The sequence below is a fragment of the Ranitomeya variabilis genome, chromosome 3 (genome assembly GCF_051348905.1).
Source record: "Ranitomeya variabilis isolate aRanVar5 chromosome 3, aRanVar5.hap1, whole genome shotgun sequence".
In the NCBI taxonomy this organism is placed as follows: Eukaryota; Metazoa; Chordata; class Amphibia; order Anura; family Dendrobatidae; genus Ranitomeya; species Ranitomeya variabilis.
In genome coordinates, this window is record NC_135234.1 from 139,426,936 (window position 1) to 139,443,530 (window position 16,595).

Here is a 16,595-nt window from a genome sequence, read left to right on the forward strand (position 1 = left end):
GGGTTACAGTTGGGATAAAGTGTGTTGGGGCTAAAGTTAGGGTTAGGGTTGGGGCTAAAGTTAAGGTTAGAGTTGGGAATAGGGTTAGGATTAGGGTTGGGATTGAGATTAGAGTTGGGATTAGGGTTGGGATTGGGATTAGGGTTGGGATTAGGGTTAGGGTTGGGATTAGGATTAGGGTTGGGATTAGGGTTGGGATTGGGATTAGGGTTGGGATTAGGGTTAGGGTTTGGATTAAGGTTGGGATTAGGGTTAGGGCTGGGATTAGAGTTGAGATTAGGGTTTGGATTAGAGTTATTAGGTTAGGTATTAGGGATAGGGGTGTGTTGGGATTAGGGTTAGGATTAGGGTTAGGGTTGGGATTAGGGCTAGGGTTGGGATTAGGGTTAGGATTAGGGTTAGGGTTGGGATTAGGGTTAGAGTTAGGATTAGGGTTAGGTTTGTGGCTAGGGTTATGGTTGGGATTAGGGTTAGGGTTGGGATTCGGATTAGGGTTGAGATTCGGGTTAGGTTTGGGATTAGGGTTAGGGGTGGTTGGGGTTAGGGTTGTGATTAGGGTTACGGTTAGGTTGGGATTAGGGATGGAGTTAGAATTGGGGGGTATCCACTGTTTAGGTACATCAGGGGGTCTCCAAACGCGACATGGCGCCACCATTGATTCCAGCCAATTTTGCGTTCAAAAAGTCAAATGATGCTCCCTCCCTTCTGAGCTCTGCCGTGCACCCAAACAGTGGTTTACCCCCACATATGGGGCATCAGCGTACTCCGGACAAATTAGACAACTACTTTTGGTGTCCAATTTCTCTTGTTTCCCTTGAGAAAATAAAAGATTGCGTGCTACAAAAAAAAATATTTATGTGGAAAAAAATGATTTTTTATTTTCGCTCTGTGTTATAAACTTCTGTGAAACACTTGGGAGTTCAAAGTTCACACAACAAATCTAGATAAGTTGCCTGGGGGTCTATTTTCCAAAATGGGGTCAGTTCTGGGGGGTTTCTACTGTTTAGGTACATCAGGGGCTCTGCTAACGCAATATGACACCCACAGACTTTCTAACAATGTCTGTATTCCAAAACAGTGCTCCTTCCCTTCTGAGCTCTGCCATGCACCCAAATAGTGGTCCCCCCTACATATGGGGTATCAGCATACTCAGGACAAATTGCACCACAACTTTGGTGGTTCAATTTCTCTTATCACGTTTGTGAAAGTGAAAATTTGGGGGTGAAATATAATTTTTGTGGAAAAAATATGATTTTTTATTTTCATGGCTCTTCGTTTTAAACTTCTGTGAATCACTTGAGGGTTCACAGTGCTCACCACACATCTGGATAAGCTCCTTGATGGGTCTAGTTTCCAAAATGGGGTCACTTTTGGGGGGTTTCTACAGTTTAGGTACATCAGGGGCTCTGCAAATGCAACATGACACCTGTAGACCATTCCATCAAAGTCTGCATTTTAAAACGTCACTACTTCCCTTCTGAGCCCTGATGTGTGCCCAAACAGTGGTCCCCCCCCACATATGGGGTATCAGCGTACTCAGGACAAACTGGACAACAACTTCTAAGGTCCAATTTTTCCTGTTACCCTTGTGAAATTAAAAAATGCAGGCTAAAAATAATTTTTGAGTAAAAAAATAGATTTTTTACTTTCACGGCTCTACGTTATAAACTTCTGTGAAGCACTTGGGGTTCAAAGTGCTCACCACACATCTAGATAAGTTCCTTAGTTAGTCTAGTTTCCAAAATGTTGTCACCTGTGAGAGGTTTCTACTGTTTAGGCTAGGGTTGAGCGAAACGGGTCGGCCATTTTCAGAAGTCGCCGACTTTTGGCAAAGTCGGGTTTCATGAAACCCGACCCGACCCCTGTGTGGGGTCGGCCATGAGGTCGGCGATCTTCTGAATCTGGTATCGGAATTCCGATACCAAGTTCCGATATGTTTGCGACATCGGAAATCGGTATCGGAATCCACATTTAAGTGTAAAATAAAGAATTAAAATAAAAAATATTGATATACTCACCTCTCCGGAGGCCCCTGGACATCGCCGCTGGTAACCGGCAGCCCTCTTTGCTTAAAATGAGCGCGTTTACGGCCTTCCATGACGTCACGGCTTCTGATTGGTCGCGTGCCGCTCATGTGACCGCCACGCGACCAATCACAAGCCGTGACGTAATTCTCAGGTCCTAAATTCCTAATTCTAGGAATTTAGGACCTGAGAATTACGTCACGGCTTGTGATTGGTCGCGTGAGCGGTCACATGGGCGGCCGCGACCAATCACAAGCCGTGACGTCATCTAAGGCCCTGAACGCGCTCATTCTTAAGAAGGAAGGCTGGCGAAAAGAAGCAGGGCGTGTCCGAGGGTGAGTATATACCTAATAGGAATATACTCACCCTCGGCTTCTTTCCGGCAGCCTTCCTTCCTAAGAATGAGCGCGTTCAGGGCCTTAGATGACGTCACGGCTTGTGATTGGTCACGGCCGCCCATGTGACCGCCACGCGACCAATCACGAGCCGTGACGTAATTCTCAGGTCCTAAATTCCTAGAATTAGGAATTTAGGACCTGAGAATTATGTCACGGCTTGTGATTGGTCACGTGGCGGTCACATGAGCGGCACGCGACCAATCAGAAGCTGTGACGTAATGGAAGGCCCTGAACGCGCTCATTTTAAGCAAAGAAGGCTGCCGGTTACCAGCGGTAAGGTCCAGGCTGCGTCGGAGAGGTGAGTATATCAATATTTTTTATTTTAATTCTTTATTTTACACATTAATATGGATCCCAGGGCCTGAAGGAGAGTTTCCTCTCCTTCAGACCCTGGGAACCATAGTATCCCATTGCACTGCATTGGGTTTCGTGTTTCGGCCGACCCCGACCCCGACTTTTTTATAGGATCGGCCGATTTCACTCGACCCGACTTTTGAGAAAGTCGGGTTTCGTGAAACCCGAACCGATCCTATAAAAATAAAAGTCGCTCAACCCTAGTTTAGGCACATCAGGGGCTCTCCAAACGCGACATGGCGTCCGATCTCAATTCCAGCCAAGTCTGGTTTACGCCCACATATGGGGTATCGGCGTATTCAGGACAAATAGTACAACAAATTTTGTTGTTCATTTTCTCTTTTTACATTTGTGAAAATAAAAAAAATGGTTCTGAAGTAAAATGTTTGTAAAAAAAAGTAAAATGTTAATTGTTTCCTTCCACATTGCTTCAGTTTTTAGAATGGTGTCACTTTTGGGTATTTTCTGTCATGTACACCCCTCAAAGTGACTTTAAATATGAGATGGTCCCTAAAAAAATGGTTTTGTAAATTTTGTTGTAAAAATTAGAAATTGCTGGTCAACTTTCAACCCTTATAATTTCCTAACAAAAAAATGTTGTTTCCAAAATTGTGCTGATATAAAATAGACGTGTGGGAAATTTTTTTTTATTAACTATTTTGTGCAACATATCTCTCTGATTTAAGGGCATAAAAATTCAAAGTTTGAAAATTGCTAAATTTAAATTTTTTGTCATATTTCCATTTTTTAAATAAATAAACGCAAGTAATATCAAATAAATTTTGCCACTAACATGAAGTACAATATGTAACAATAAAACAGTCTCAGAATCAGCGGGATCCGTTAAAGCGTTCCAGAGTTATAATCTCATAAAGTGACAGTGGCCAGAATTGTAAAAATTGGCCAGGTTATTAATCACCATTTTAAGCTTTCTGATAATTAGATCTCTGTACATAAGGCTTTCCTAATTATCTGTGGTTCCTGGGGTCTTCTGCCTGCCTCCAGTCTGTGAATGAAGGATCACTGCTTAATCAGTGACCTGCCTCCTGTTTTTGAATTATCACACAGGCGTAGTCATTGCTGTAGGAGAAATGTAGTGCCCCAGGGTCCTGGTCATCACAGTGGCATTGCTTTCTTCATGGGGAGAGTGATGTCACGCTTGGAGGCAAGGAAGGATAACTTTCACCAGGTAAACACAAACATGCAACATGTTCACACTCCAGGCCACAAGGGGGGAGCTTTTGATCCTATTTCTAGGTGACTTCCCTATATATATTGTGGTTTGGAGGGAAAGTTAGTGAGTTCCTGTCAGAGAGACAGAGGGAAAGGAAGCAGAGGAGCCGTGCAGCCACGAGAAAGTGCTGCAGCTCCTGGACAGAAATAACACTGAAAGCAGAACAGATTGTTGCGAGCGTGTTGGAGAGAGAAGCACAGGCGAGGACACCAGGGGGAGGAAAGCAGCGAACAGACTGTCTCCCTGGCAAAGGGCAGATAACCGGTAGCCGGAACACCGAGGTTGTAAGGGACTCTAAGACTTACAACAGAGACCGGCAGGACAGCCGAACTGCAAGTTACCTGTCCGCCTCAATACCCAGGAGGCACAGTGATGCATAGAGCCTGGGGCATGATAGAGTCCCTGTAAAAAGGCTTTAGTCACCTGTCAAATGGGTTTTATGTCCCATCCTATATGGGGGACAGAGAGAAGAACTGTGAGGACCTTATCAGAAGCCATAGGTAGTAAGGGACTACATTACCACCGCGCTAGAAGGATATAAATAAGTGGGTTGCGCAGTCTACCCCCACCCATTTTTGTTTTGTCTCCCCACTGTGGCGTACTCCTTTCTTTGGGCCCCTGACGAGCCCCAATATGAGGAAGGGGCGAAACGCATAAGGACATGGGACTACTACTGCAATGAAGCAAAGCTAAGTGATCCACTGTGATCTCGCTGTTTTACTGCAAAATAAGGTTATTCTTCTGTTTTTGTCTAATCAGATGTCATGCCTAAACTGCAGGTCTATATGTGGATTATTTATTCACAATAGATCTATTAGCTCTATGACCTGTATGCTGCCAAATATACTATGTTTCAATTTTAAGGGTGTTAAGGTCGGTTAATATATGTGACCTATGAGGCGGTTATTCAATAAGTGTTAGTATGGACAGTCTCTCTTTTTTTGCTGCCTAAATTGAGGTGTTATATAGACACCATTGGTATTACCTAAAATCTACTATACTATTTCTAAAAAAGACTGAGAGAGATCTATATATAGAGCGTTATCGACATCTTAGGCAAGCTATAGTTTATTGAACACAGCAGGTGCCATAGACATTTTGTGTGGTATACATGTTGGACTACATAATTATTCTCCTAGACCAGGGGCTTGTAGGGATATAAGGGACAGCCGACGTGGAGCGGGGGTGCCATATCGAATTTAGGGTGTCAACCTCTGCTGTCGGGAAGGCTACCAGACTATTAGGGTTCTGGTAGGGACTGGATAGGAATAATATATTTAAAATCCCTCCACAAATATATATATATATATATATATATATATATATATATATATATATATATATATATACTAATATACACAAACCTTGGTCCTAAGGATTGAAAGGTGCTTTTTGTATTTTTTTTATATAATTTTTTTTTACTTTTTTGAATTTTTAAAAAATATTTAATAAAGGAATGGTTTTAGGGGTTTTCTCTATGTGTTTTTTTCGAAATCTCTTATTTTCCCCTTAAAATTGGTCATATATAAAATCAAGTAAATCAGTAGATATCAAGGTGAGCATATGCTATCCCTCCTATACTTGGGCACCATACTTGTCATCAGTCACCTGCATGTTATTATGTACTCTTTATTTCATATAGTATATAAGACTAATAATAAACAAAGCTATCCATGTGTAATAATTTAGTCATTTTTAAAAAAATAAAAATTATTCTTAATTTTCAAGTAAATGCAAGACGTCATGAATAGGGTTGAGCGACTTTCATTTTTTTAAGGTCGAGTCGGGTTTTGTGAAACCCGACTTTGTCCAGAGTCGAGTCGAGTGCAGTCGGCCGATTATCGCTGAAAGTCGGGGATCGACCGAAACACGAAACCCAATGCAAGTCAATGGGGAAGCATAGTCGGCAGTGAGTGGAGGCCAGGAAAACACCTACAGTGCCCATTTTAATGCCAAAAACATCCATTCTTGTTTCTGAAGCTTGTCAATCTTAATTAACTTTATAATAATAGTTGGGCATTGGAAATTGGGGGTCATTTGGCAAAAGTTGTGGGGGGTAGGGCTGGTTCAAGGTTTTAGTGGGCACAGGAAACGTGGACTACGTCACGGCGGTGGAGCAGTGAGAGGTAAGTATGTCAAGTTTGCAAGTGCTGTGATCCTAAGCAAGCAGGGGGGCCCACTCGTTGGCATTGGCACTGGCACAGGGCCCCTCAAAGTACAGCGGTGTGTTTGCACGGCGGGGGCGCCTCACACCAGCAGCGACACTTTTGCGTACTCTGAGGGGCCCTGTGCCAGTGACGTCGCCAATGAGTATGCCCCCCCCACCTGATGAAGGAACCTGAACTTTCATCTGCACCTTCCTCTTTGTCCCTGTGTAAGGTGGTATAACATGCGGGAAGGGGAACCTTACTTTCAGCAGGGTCAGATTCTGGCTGTGTAGAGTGCAAGGGGAATGTAGTGGTCTGGGTCAATGTACCAGCAGACTCATCTAGCAGTGGCTGGGCAATGGGCAGGATGAGGAGGAAACAGATATAGGGCCAAAGAATAAAGTAGGCTAAATGCAGTTCAAAATTGGTAACAGGACTAAACAGGCGGGACTGCTTTTTTCAGTGGAGTAGCAAACCCAAGAGCAGCAGACACTGTTTTAAGGGCCCAACCACACTAGTAGGCCAAATGCAGTTTAATATCTGATACTATAGGCCGAAAGCCAGAAGGTAGAAGCTCAGCTGTATTCAGTTGAGGGCAACACCAGGGAGGGGCAGACACAGTTAGTAGGCCCTAACCACCAATTTTTAAAAACACAGCACTTAATGAGAGCCAGAAGGTTGAAGCACAGCTGTATTCAGTTGAGGACAAACACCAGGCAGGGGCAGACACTGTTAGTAGGCCGGAACCACCAATCTTTTAAAAAACAGCACTTAAAGAGAGCCAGAAGGTAGAAGCTCAGCTTTATTCAGTTGAGGACAACACCAGGCAGGGGCAGACACCGTTAGTAGGCCCTAACCACCAATTTTTAAAAACACAGCTCTTAAAGAGAGCCAGAAGGTAGAAGCTCAGCTGTATTCAGTTGAGGGCAACACCAGGGAGGGGCAGACACCGTTAGTAGGCCCTAACCACCAATTTTTAAAAACACAGCTCTTAAAGAGAGCCAGAAGGTAGAAGCTCAGCTGTATTCAGTTGAGGACAACACCAGGCAGGGGCAGACACCGTTAGTAGGCCGGAACCACCAATCTTTTAAAAAACAGCACTTAATGAGAGCCAGAAGGTAGAAGCTCAGCTTTATTCAGTTGAGGACAACTTGAATTAGGGACTGCAGACAGACTTACCAGGCTGTCCCCTGTGTGGACCATGCATCCAATACATTAACCCATTGCGCCACAAAGGACACGTAACCTTCCGTGGCCATGCCTACCGCTCCATGTGTCTGTTGTCAGGTGTACCTTTGGACTCACAGATTGACAGAATGAAAGGACAATGTGGTCTTTAACATGATGGTGGAGGGGTGGGATGGCTTTTCTCGCAAAAGAATTGTCAACTGGGTAGCTCATAGCGTGGTACAGCGTAGTCCATCATGGCTTTATTAATATTAAATAAAATAAAAAAATAGGCTCTATGCACTGTAAAAATTTTTCCAGGGGTACACGGGCAGCAGTGGTCAGGTCAGTGGAGGTCTAGTGGAAGGAGGGACCGCAGACAGGCTTCCAAGGCCTAACATAATAAAATGAGCTGGCTGTAGGCACTTTATAATTGGTTCCAGGGGTACACGGGCAGCAGTGGTCAGGTCAGTGGAGGCCTAGTGGAAGGAGGGACAGCAGACAGGCTTCCAAGGCCTAACATAATAAAATGGGCTGGCTGTAGGCACTTTATAATTGGTTCCAGGGGTACACGGGCAGCAGTGGTTAGGTCAGTGGAGGCCTAGTGGAAGGAGGGACCGCAGACAGGCTTCGAAGGCCTAACATACTAAAATGGGCTGGCTGTAGGCACTTTATAATTGGTTCCAGGGGTACACGGGCAGCAGTGGTCAGGTCAGTGGAGGCCTAGTGGAAGGAGGGACCGCAGACAGGCTTCCAAGGCCTAACATACTAAAAGGGGCTGGCTGTAGGCACTTTATAATTGGTTCCAGGGGTACACGGGCAGCAGTGGTCAGGTCAGTGGAGGCCTAGTGGAAGGAGGGACTGCAGACAGGCTTCCAAGGCCTAACATACTAAAATGGGCTGGCTGTAGGCACTTTATAATTGGTTCCAGGGGTACACGGGCAGCAGTGGTCAGGTCAGTGGAGGACTAGTGGAAGGAGGGACCGCAGACAGGCTTCGAAGGCCTAACATACTAAAATGGGCTGGCTGTAGGCACTTTATAATTGGTTCCAGGGGTACACGGGCAGCAGTGGTCAGGTCAGTGGAGGCCTAGTGGAAGGAGGGACCGCAGACAGGCTTCCAAGGCCTAACATACTAAAATGGGCTGGCTGTAGGCACTTTATAATTGGTTCCAGGGGTACACAGGCAGCAGTGGTCAGGTCAGTGGAGGCCTAGTGGAAGGAGGGACCGCAGACAGGCTTCGAAGGCCTAACATACTAAAATGGGCTGGCTGTAGGCACTTTATAATTGGTTCCAGGGGTACACGGGCAGCAGTGGTCAGGTCAGTGGAGGCCTAGTGGAAGGAGGGACCGCACACAGGCTTCCAAGGCCTAACATACAAAAATGGGCTGGCTGTAGGCACTTTATAATTGGTTCCAGGGGTACACGGGCAGCAGTGGTCAGGTCAGTGGAGGCCTAGTGGAAGGAGGGACCGCAGCCAGACTTCGAAGGCCTAACATAATAAAATGGGCTGGCTGTAGGCACTTTATAATTGGTTCCAGGGGTACACGGGCAGCAGTGGTCTGGTCAACGGAGGCCGATTGTAATGAGTGTCTGCCAGTTAGTAGTCCAAAACAACAAATAAATGTGAATGTCTCGCATTAAAACAAAACAAAAACACTAAAGGGTGCAATCATTAGGTTCAGGGGTGGGATCCTCTGCGTTGTTTCAGACCTACTAATTTAGCGCAAAGTATTTACTGTGGTAAATAGAGGACACTGCCCCTGACTATGTTAAGTACCATCATACATGTCATTGTCAACACAATGGTATTGTCAGTGGCAGGTATGGAAGGATGTCAGCGCATAGACTAAACATTGGTGGAAGTGTGAGAGATAACTGTGGAAGTGGTAGATCAATGTTTGACCTGGGGGTGAGTGAACTCTCTTGTGGCCGGCGGTACAGGCCCAGGGCCCCTCATGTTACAACAGTGTGTCTGACGTTGGGTGCGCACCACCACCGCCAGAGACACTTTATTGTACTATGAGGGACCCAGTAGCAATGCCATCAACCAAAAGCGAGCACACCCACCTCTTCAGACAAACAGCAGTCTCATGGGTGCTTGCGCCAAGTCGCGATACCACGGCCCCGTGTGGGGAGTTTGGCCATTTAGGGAGGTGTAAACATGTCGTATGCTGGACAATCAGCTGCAGCAAATTAGACATTAGAAAAGTAATTCACAGTAGTCCACAGGCAAGAGCTTTTCATAGGAAAGCTAGGTGTCGGCCGGGCAAGGTGGGGCAAAAGATTTCAAAATCCAGTTGTGGTTCATTTTAATGAATGTTAGATCATCAACATTTTGGGTAGCCAGATGAGTCCTTTTTTCGGTTAATATTGAACCTGCAGCACTGAATACTCTTTCTGATAGGACACTTGCTGCCGGGCAAGCAAGCTCCTGCAATGCATATTCTGCCAATTCTGGCCAGGTGTCTAATTTTGATGCCCAGTAATCAAATGGGAATGACGGTTGAGGGAGAACATCGATAAGGGATGAAAAATAGTTAGTAACCATACTGGACAAATGTTGTCTCCTGTCACTTTCAATTGATGCAGCAGTACCTGTCCTGTCTGCGGTCATAGCAAAATCACTCCACAACCTGGTCAGAAAACCCCTCTGTCCAACGCCACTTCTGATCTGTGCACCCCTAACACTCCTAGTCTGCTGCCCCCTGGAGCTCGTGTGAGAACGATCACGTGCGCTGTGTGCTGGGAATGCCTGAAGCAAACGGTCAACAAGAGTTGATTGTTTGGTTGCTAATATTAGTTCCAAGTTCTCATGTGGCATAATATTTTGCAATTTGCCTTTATAGCGTGGATCAAGGAGGCAGGCCAACCAGTAATCGTCATCGTTCATCATTTTCGTAATGCGTGTGTCCCTTTTTAGGATACGTAAGGCATAATCCGCCATGTGGGCCAAAGTTCCAGTTGTCAAATCTCCGGTTGTGATTGGTTGAGGGGCAGTTGCAGGCAAATCTACGTCACTTGTGTCCCTCAAAAAACCAGAACCCGTCCTTGCCACGCAACCAATTTCCAGTGCCCCCGGGAAAGCTTCCGCATTAAAAATATACTCATCCCCATAATCCTCCTCGTCCTCCACCTCCTCTTCGCCCGCTACCTCGTCCTGTACACTGCCCTGACCAGACAATGGCTGACTGTCATCAAGGCTTTCCTCTTCCTCTGGTGCAGACGCCTGATCCTTTATGTGCGTCAAACTTTGCATCAGCAGACACATTAGGGGGATGCTCATGCTTATTATGGCGTTGTCTGCACTAACCAGCCGTGTGCATTCCTCAAAACACTGAAGGACTTGACACATGTCTTGTATCTTCGACCACTGCACACCTGACAACTCCATGTCTGCCATCCTACTGCCTGCCCGTGTATGTGTATCCTCCCACAAAAACTGTTGGCCTCTGTTGGCACAGTCTCTGAAGCATGTGCAGTGTTGAGTTCCACCTTGTTGCAACGTCTATGATTAGGCGATGCTGGGGAAGGTTCAAAGACCGCTGATAGGTCTGCATACGGCTGGAGTGTACAGGCGAACGTCGGATATGTGAGCAAAGTCCACGCACTTTGAGGAGCAGGTCGGAGAACCCAGGATAAGTTTTCAATAAGCACTGCACCACCAGGTTTAAGGTGTGAGCCAGGCAAGGAATGTGTTTCAGTTGGGAAAGGGAGATGGCAGCCATGAAATTCCTTCCGTTATCACTCACTACCTTGCCTGCCTCAAGATCTACTGTGCCCAGCCACGACTGCGTTTCTTGTTGCAAGAACTCTGACAGAACTTCCGCGGTGTGTCTGTTGTCGCCCAAACACTTCATAGCCAATACAGCCTGCTGACGCTTGCCAGTAGCTGGCCCATAATGGGACAACTGGTGTGCAACAGTGTCATCTGCCGATGGAGTGGTTGGCCGACTGCGGTCTGTGGAAGAGCTGTAGCTTCTGCAGGAGGACGAGGAGGAGGAGGAGGGGGTGCGAACGCCTACAGCCAACTGTTTCCTAGACCGTGGGCTAGGCACAACTGTCCCGAAATTGATGTCCCCTGTGGACCCTGCATCCACCACATTCACCCAGTGTGCCGTGATGGACACATAATGTCCCTGGCCATGCCTACTGGTCCATGCATCTGTAGTCAGGTGCACCTTTGTACTCACAGATTGCCTGAGTGCATGGATGATGCGCTGTTTAACATGCTGGTGCAGGGCTGGGATGGCTTTTCTGGAAAAAAAGTGTCGACTGGGTAGCTCGTATCGTGGTTCAGCGTACTCCATCAGGGCTTTGAAAGCTTCGCTTTCAACTAACCGGTAGGGCATCATCTCTAACGAGATTAGTCTAGCTATGTGGGCGTTAAAACCCTGTGTACGCGGATGCGAGGATAAGTACTTCCTTTTTCTAACCAGAGTCTCATGTAGGGTGAGCTGGACTGGAGAGATGGAGATCGTGGAACTTTCGGGTGTGCCGGTGGACATGGCAGACTGAGAGACGGTTGGAGACGGTATTGTTTCCGCCGGTGCCCTAGATGCAATATTTCCTCCTACAAAACTGGTGATTCCCTGACCCTGACTGCTTTTGGCTGGCAAAGAAACCTGCACAGATACTGCCGGTGGTGCGGAAAATGGTGGCCTTACAGTGACGGAAGGGATGTTGCGTTGCTGACTAGCTTCATTGGCCGAGGGTGCTACAACCTTAAGGGACGTTTGGTAGTTACTCCAGGCTTGAAAATGCATGGTGGTTAAGTGTCTATGCATGCAACTAGTTTTGAGACTTTTCAGATTCTGACCTCTGCTTAAGCTAGTTGAACATTTTTGACAGATGACTTTGCGCTGATCAATTGGATGTTGTTTAAAAAAATGCCAGACTGCACTCTTCCTAGCATCGGATCCCTTTTCAGGGATTGCAGACTGAGCTTTAACCGGATGGCCATGCTGTCCTCCAACAGGTTTTGGCTTTGACACACGTTTTGGCCCAGATATGGGACCGGCAGAAGGAACCTGTTGTGATGTTGATGCCTGCTGCGGCCCCTCCTCCACCTCCGCTTCTGAACTACTGCCGCCTGCACCCTGTTCCCCCAATGGCTGCCAATCGGGGTCAACAACTGGGTCATCTATTACCTCCTCTTCGAGCTCGTGTGCAACTTCGTCTGTGTCACCGTGTCGGTCGGTGGTATAGCGTTCGTGGCGGGGCAACATAGTCTCATCAGGGTCTGATTGTGGATCAGTACCCTGAGAGGGCAATGTTGTGGTCTGAGTCAAAGGAGCAGCATAGTACTCTGGCTGTGGCTGTGCATCAGTGCACTCCATGTCAGAATCTACTTGTAATGGGCATGGCCTGTTAAGTGTTTCACTTTCTAAGCCAGGGACGGTATGTGTAAAGAGCTCCATGGAGTAACCCGTTGTGTCGCCTGCTGCATCCTTCTCTCTTGTTGTTGTTTTTGCTGAAGAGGACAAGGAAGCGACTTTTCCCTGACCGTGAACATCCACAAGCGACGCGCTGGTTTTACATTTACCAGTTTCAGAAGAGGAGGCAAAAGAGCTAGAGGCTGAGTCTGCAAGGTAAGCCAAAACTTGCTGTTGCTGCTCCGGCTTTAAAAGCGGTTTTCCTACTCCCAGAAAAGAGAGCGTTCGAGGCCTTGTGTAGCCAGACAACGAACCTGGCTCCACAGCTCCAGACTTAGGTGGAATATTTTTATCCCCACGACCACCTGATGCTCCACTACCACTACCATCATTACCAGCTGACAATGAACGCCCACGGCCACGACCTCTTGCACAAGACTTCCTCATTGTTTTAAAAACTTAACCAAAGTAACTTTATTTGTTGCTGTCAAACAACTTACACGGTGAGCTATAACTTCAGTATGATTTCAATATCCCTTTACAGGTTGGTGAGACCACAAGGAAAATCAGGCCCAATGTTACACACTCTGTTTTCTGTGGCACCAAATCACAGAGATGCCACACACGCAGGACTGTCACTCAAGCACAAATGTCAATATTAATCTCCCACCTATTTTTTTTTTTTTTTTTTCAGGGAGACTTTAGAAACCAAATATTAATAAAAAAAAGGCTTTCTATGGCCCACTGAGTGAGAGATGGCACACACAGGAGTCAGGAGTGGCACACAAGCCCTGAGGCCAATATTTTTCTCCCACTGATTGATGTAGTGATTTTTTTTCAGGTAGATTTTAGAACCCAAATCAAGCAAAAAAATTAATAGGCTTTCCATGGCCCACAATTTGAGAGAAAGAGATGGCACACCCTGGAGTCAAGACTGGCACACAAGCAGAAAGGGCAATATTAATCTCCCACTGTTTGAATTTTTTTTTTTTTTCAGGGAGACTTTAGAAACCAAATAATAATAAAAAAGGCTTTCTATGGCCCACTGAGTGAGAGATGGCACACACAGGAGTCAGGAGTGGCACACAAGCCCTGAGGCCAATGTTTTTCTCCCACTGATTGATGTAGTGATTTTTTTTCAGGTAGATTTTAGAACCCAAATCAAGCAAAAAAATTAATAGGCTTTCTATGGCCCACTGAGTGAGAGATGGCACACACAGGAGTCAGGAGTGGCACACAAGCCCTGAGGCCAATATTTTTCTCCCACTGATTGATGTAGTGATTTTTTTTCAGGTAGATTTTAGAACCCAAATCAAGCAAAAAAATTAATAGGCTTTCTATGGCCCACTGAGTGAGAGATGGCACACACAGGAGTCAGGAGTGGCACACAAGCCCTGAGGCCAATATTTTTCTCCCACTGATTGATGTAGTGATTTTTTTACAGGTAGATTTTAGAACCCAAATCAAGCAAAAAAATTAATAGGCTTTCTATGGCCCACTGAGTGAGAGATGGCACACACAGGAGTCAGGAGTGGCACACAAGCCCTGAGGCCAATATTTTTCTCCCACTGATTGATGTAGTGATTTTTTTTCAGGTAGATTTTAGAACCCAAATCAAGCAAAAAAATTAATAGGCTTTCTATGGCCCACAATTTGAGAGAAAGAGATGGCACACCTAGGAGTCAAGACTGGCACACAAGCAGAAAGGGCAATATTAATCTCCCACTGTTTGAATATTTTTTTTTTTTCAGGGAGTTTTTAGAAACCAAATAATAATAAAAAAAAGGCTTTCTATGGCCCACTGAGTGAGAGATGGCACACACAGGAGTCAGGAGTGGCACACAAGCCCTGAGGCCAATATTTTTCTCCCACTGATTGATGTAGTGATTTTTTTTCAGGTAGATTTTAGAACCCAAATCAAGCAAAAAAAAATAATAGGCTTTCTATGGCCCACTGAGTGAGAGATGGCACACACAGGAGTCAGGAGTGGCACACAAGCCCTGAGGCCAATATTTTTCTCCCACTGATTGATGTAGTGATTTTTTTTCAGGTAGATTTTAGAACCCAAATCAAGCAAAAAAAATAATAGGCTTTCTATGGCCCACTGAGTGAGAGATGGCACACACAGGAGTCAGGAGTGGCACACAAGCCCTGAGGCCAATATTTTTCTCCCACTGATTGATGTAGTGATTTTTTTTCAGGTAGATTTTAGAACCCAAATCAAGCAAAAAAAATAATAGGCTTTCTATGGCCCACTGAGTGAGAGATGGCACACACAGGAGTCAGGAGTGGCACACAAGCCCTGAGGCCAATATTTTTCTCCCACTGATTGATGTAGTGATTTTTTTTCAGGTAGATTTTAGAACCCAAATCAAGCAAAAAAATTAATAGGCTTTCTATGGCCCACTGAGTGAGAGATGGCACACACAGGAGTCAGGAGTGGCACACAAGCCCTGAGGCCAATATTTTTCTCCCACTGATTGATGTAGTGATTTTTTTTCAGGTAGATTTTAGAACCCAAATCAAGCAAAAAAATTAATAGGCTTTCTATGGCCCACTGAGTGAGAGATGGCACACACAGGAGTCAGGAGTGGCACACAAGCCCTGAGGCCAATATTTTTCTCCCACTGATTGATGTAGTGATTTTTTTTCAGGTAGATTTTAGAACCCAAATCAAGCAAAAAAATTAATAGGCTTTCTATGGCCACAATTTGAGAGAAAGAGATGGCACACCCAGGAGTCAAGACTGGCACACAAGCAGAAAGGGCAATATTAATCTCCCACTGTTTGAATTTTTTTTTTTTTTTCAGAGAGACTTTAGAAACCAAATAATAATAAAAAAAAAAGGCTTTCTGTGGCCCACTGCGTGAGAGATGGCACACACAGGAGTCAGGAGTGGCACACAAGCCCTGAGGCCAATATTTTTCTCCCACTGATTGATGTAGTGATTTTTTTTCAGGTAGATTTTAGAACCCAAATCAAGCAAAAAAATTAATTGGCTTTCTATGGCCCACAATTTGAGAGAAAGAGATGGCACACCCAGGAGTCAAGACTGGCACACAAGCAGAAAGGGCAATATTAATCTCTCACTGTTTGAATTTTTTTTTTTTTTCAGGGAGACTTTAGAAACCAAATAATAGAAAAAAAAAGGCTTTCTATGGCCCACTGAGTGAGAGATGGCACACACAGGAGTCAGGAGTGGCACACAAGCCCTGAGGCCAATATTTTTCTCCCACTGATTGATGTAGTGATTTTTTTTCAGGGAGACTTTAGAACCCAAATCAAGCAAACAAATTAATAGGCTTTCTATGGCCCACTGAGTGAGAGATGGCACACACAGGGATGGCACTCTAGCAGAAATGCCAATCTTAATCTCCCACAAAAAAAAAAAAAAACAGGGACTGTCCTACAATTACTATCTCCCTGCAGTAATCTCAGCCAGGTATGGCAGGCAGCAATAAGGAGTGGACTGATGCACAAATTAAATAAAAAGTGTGGACAAACAAAAAAGATAGCTGTGCAGAAAGGAAGGAACAAGAGGATTTGTGCTTTGAAAAAAGCAGTTGGTTTGCACAGCGTCGTACACACACAGGCACAGCAACGCAGCTATCAGGGTCAGGGAGCCTTCTAGGGCAGCCCAATGAGCGACAGCGCTGAGGAAAAAAAAATGTAGCTTCCACTGTCCCTGCAAACAAAAGGTGGTGTTGGACAGTGGAAATCGCTACAGCACAAGCGGTTTGCAGCTTTATGTACCCTGCCTATCACTATCCCTGCTTCTGAAGAAGCGGCAGCAACCTCTCCCTACACTCACATCAGCAGCAGTAAGATGGCGGTCGGCGGGAACGCCCCTTTATAGCCCCTGTGACGCTGCAGAAAGCAAGCCAATCACTGCAATG

At 45.6% G+C, this 16,595-nt stretch overlaps 1 protein-coding gene across 5 annotated transcripts in view; it reads right to left on the reverse strand.

Annotated features, from left to right (window-relative positions):
• The window catches only part of LOC143815482 (arylsulfatase H-like), a 134,039-nt gene that overhangs the window by 64,486 nt on the left and 52,958 nt on the right, over positions 1-16,595 (reverse strand). The window lies entirely within an intron of this gene.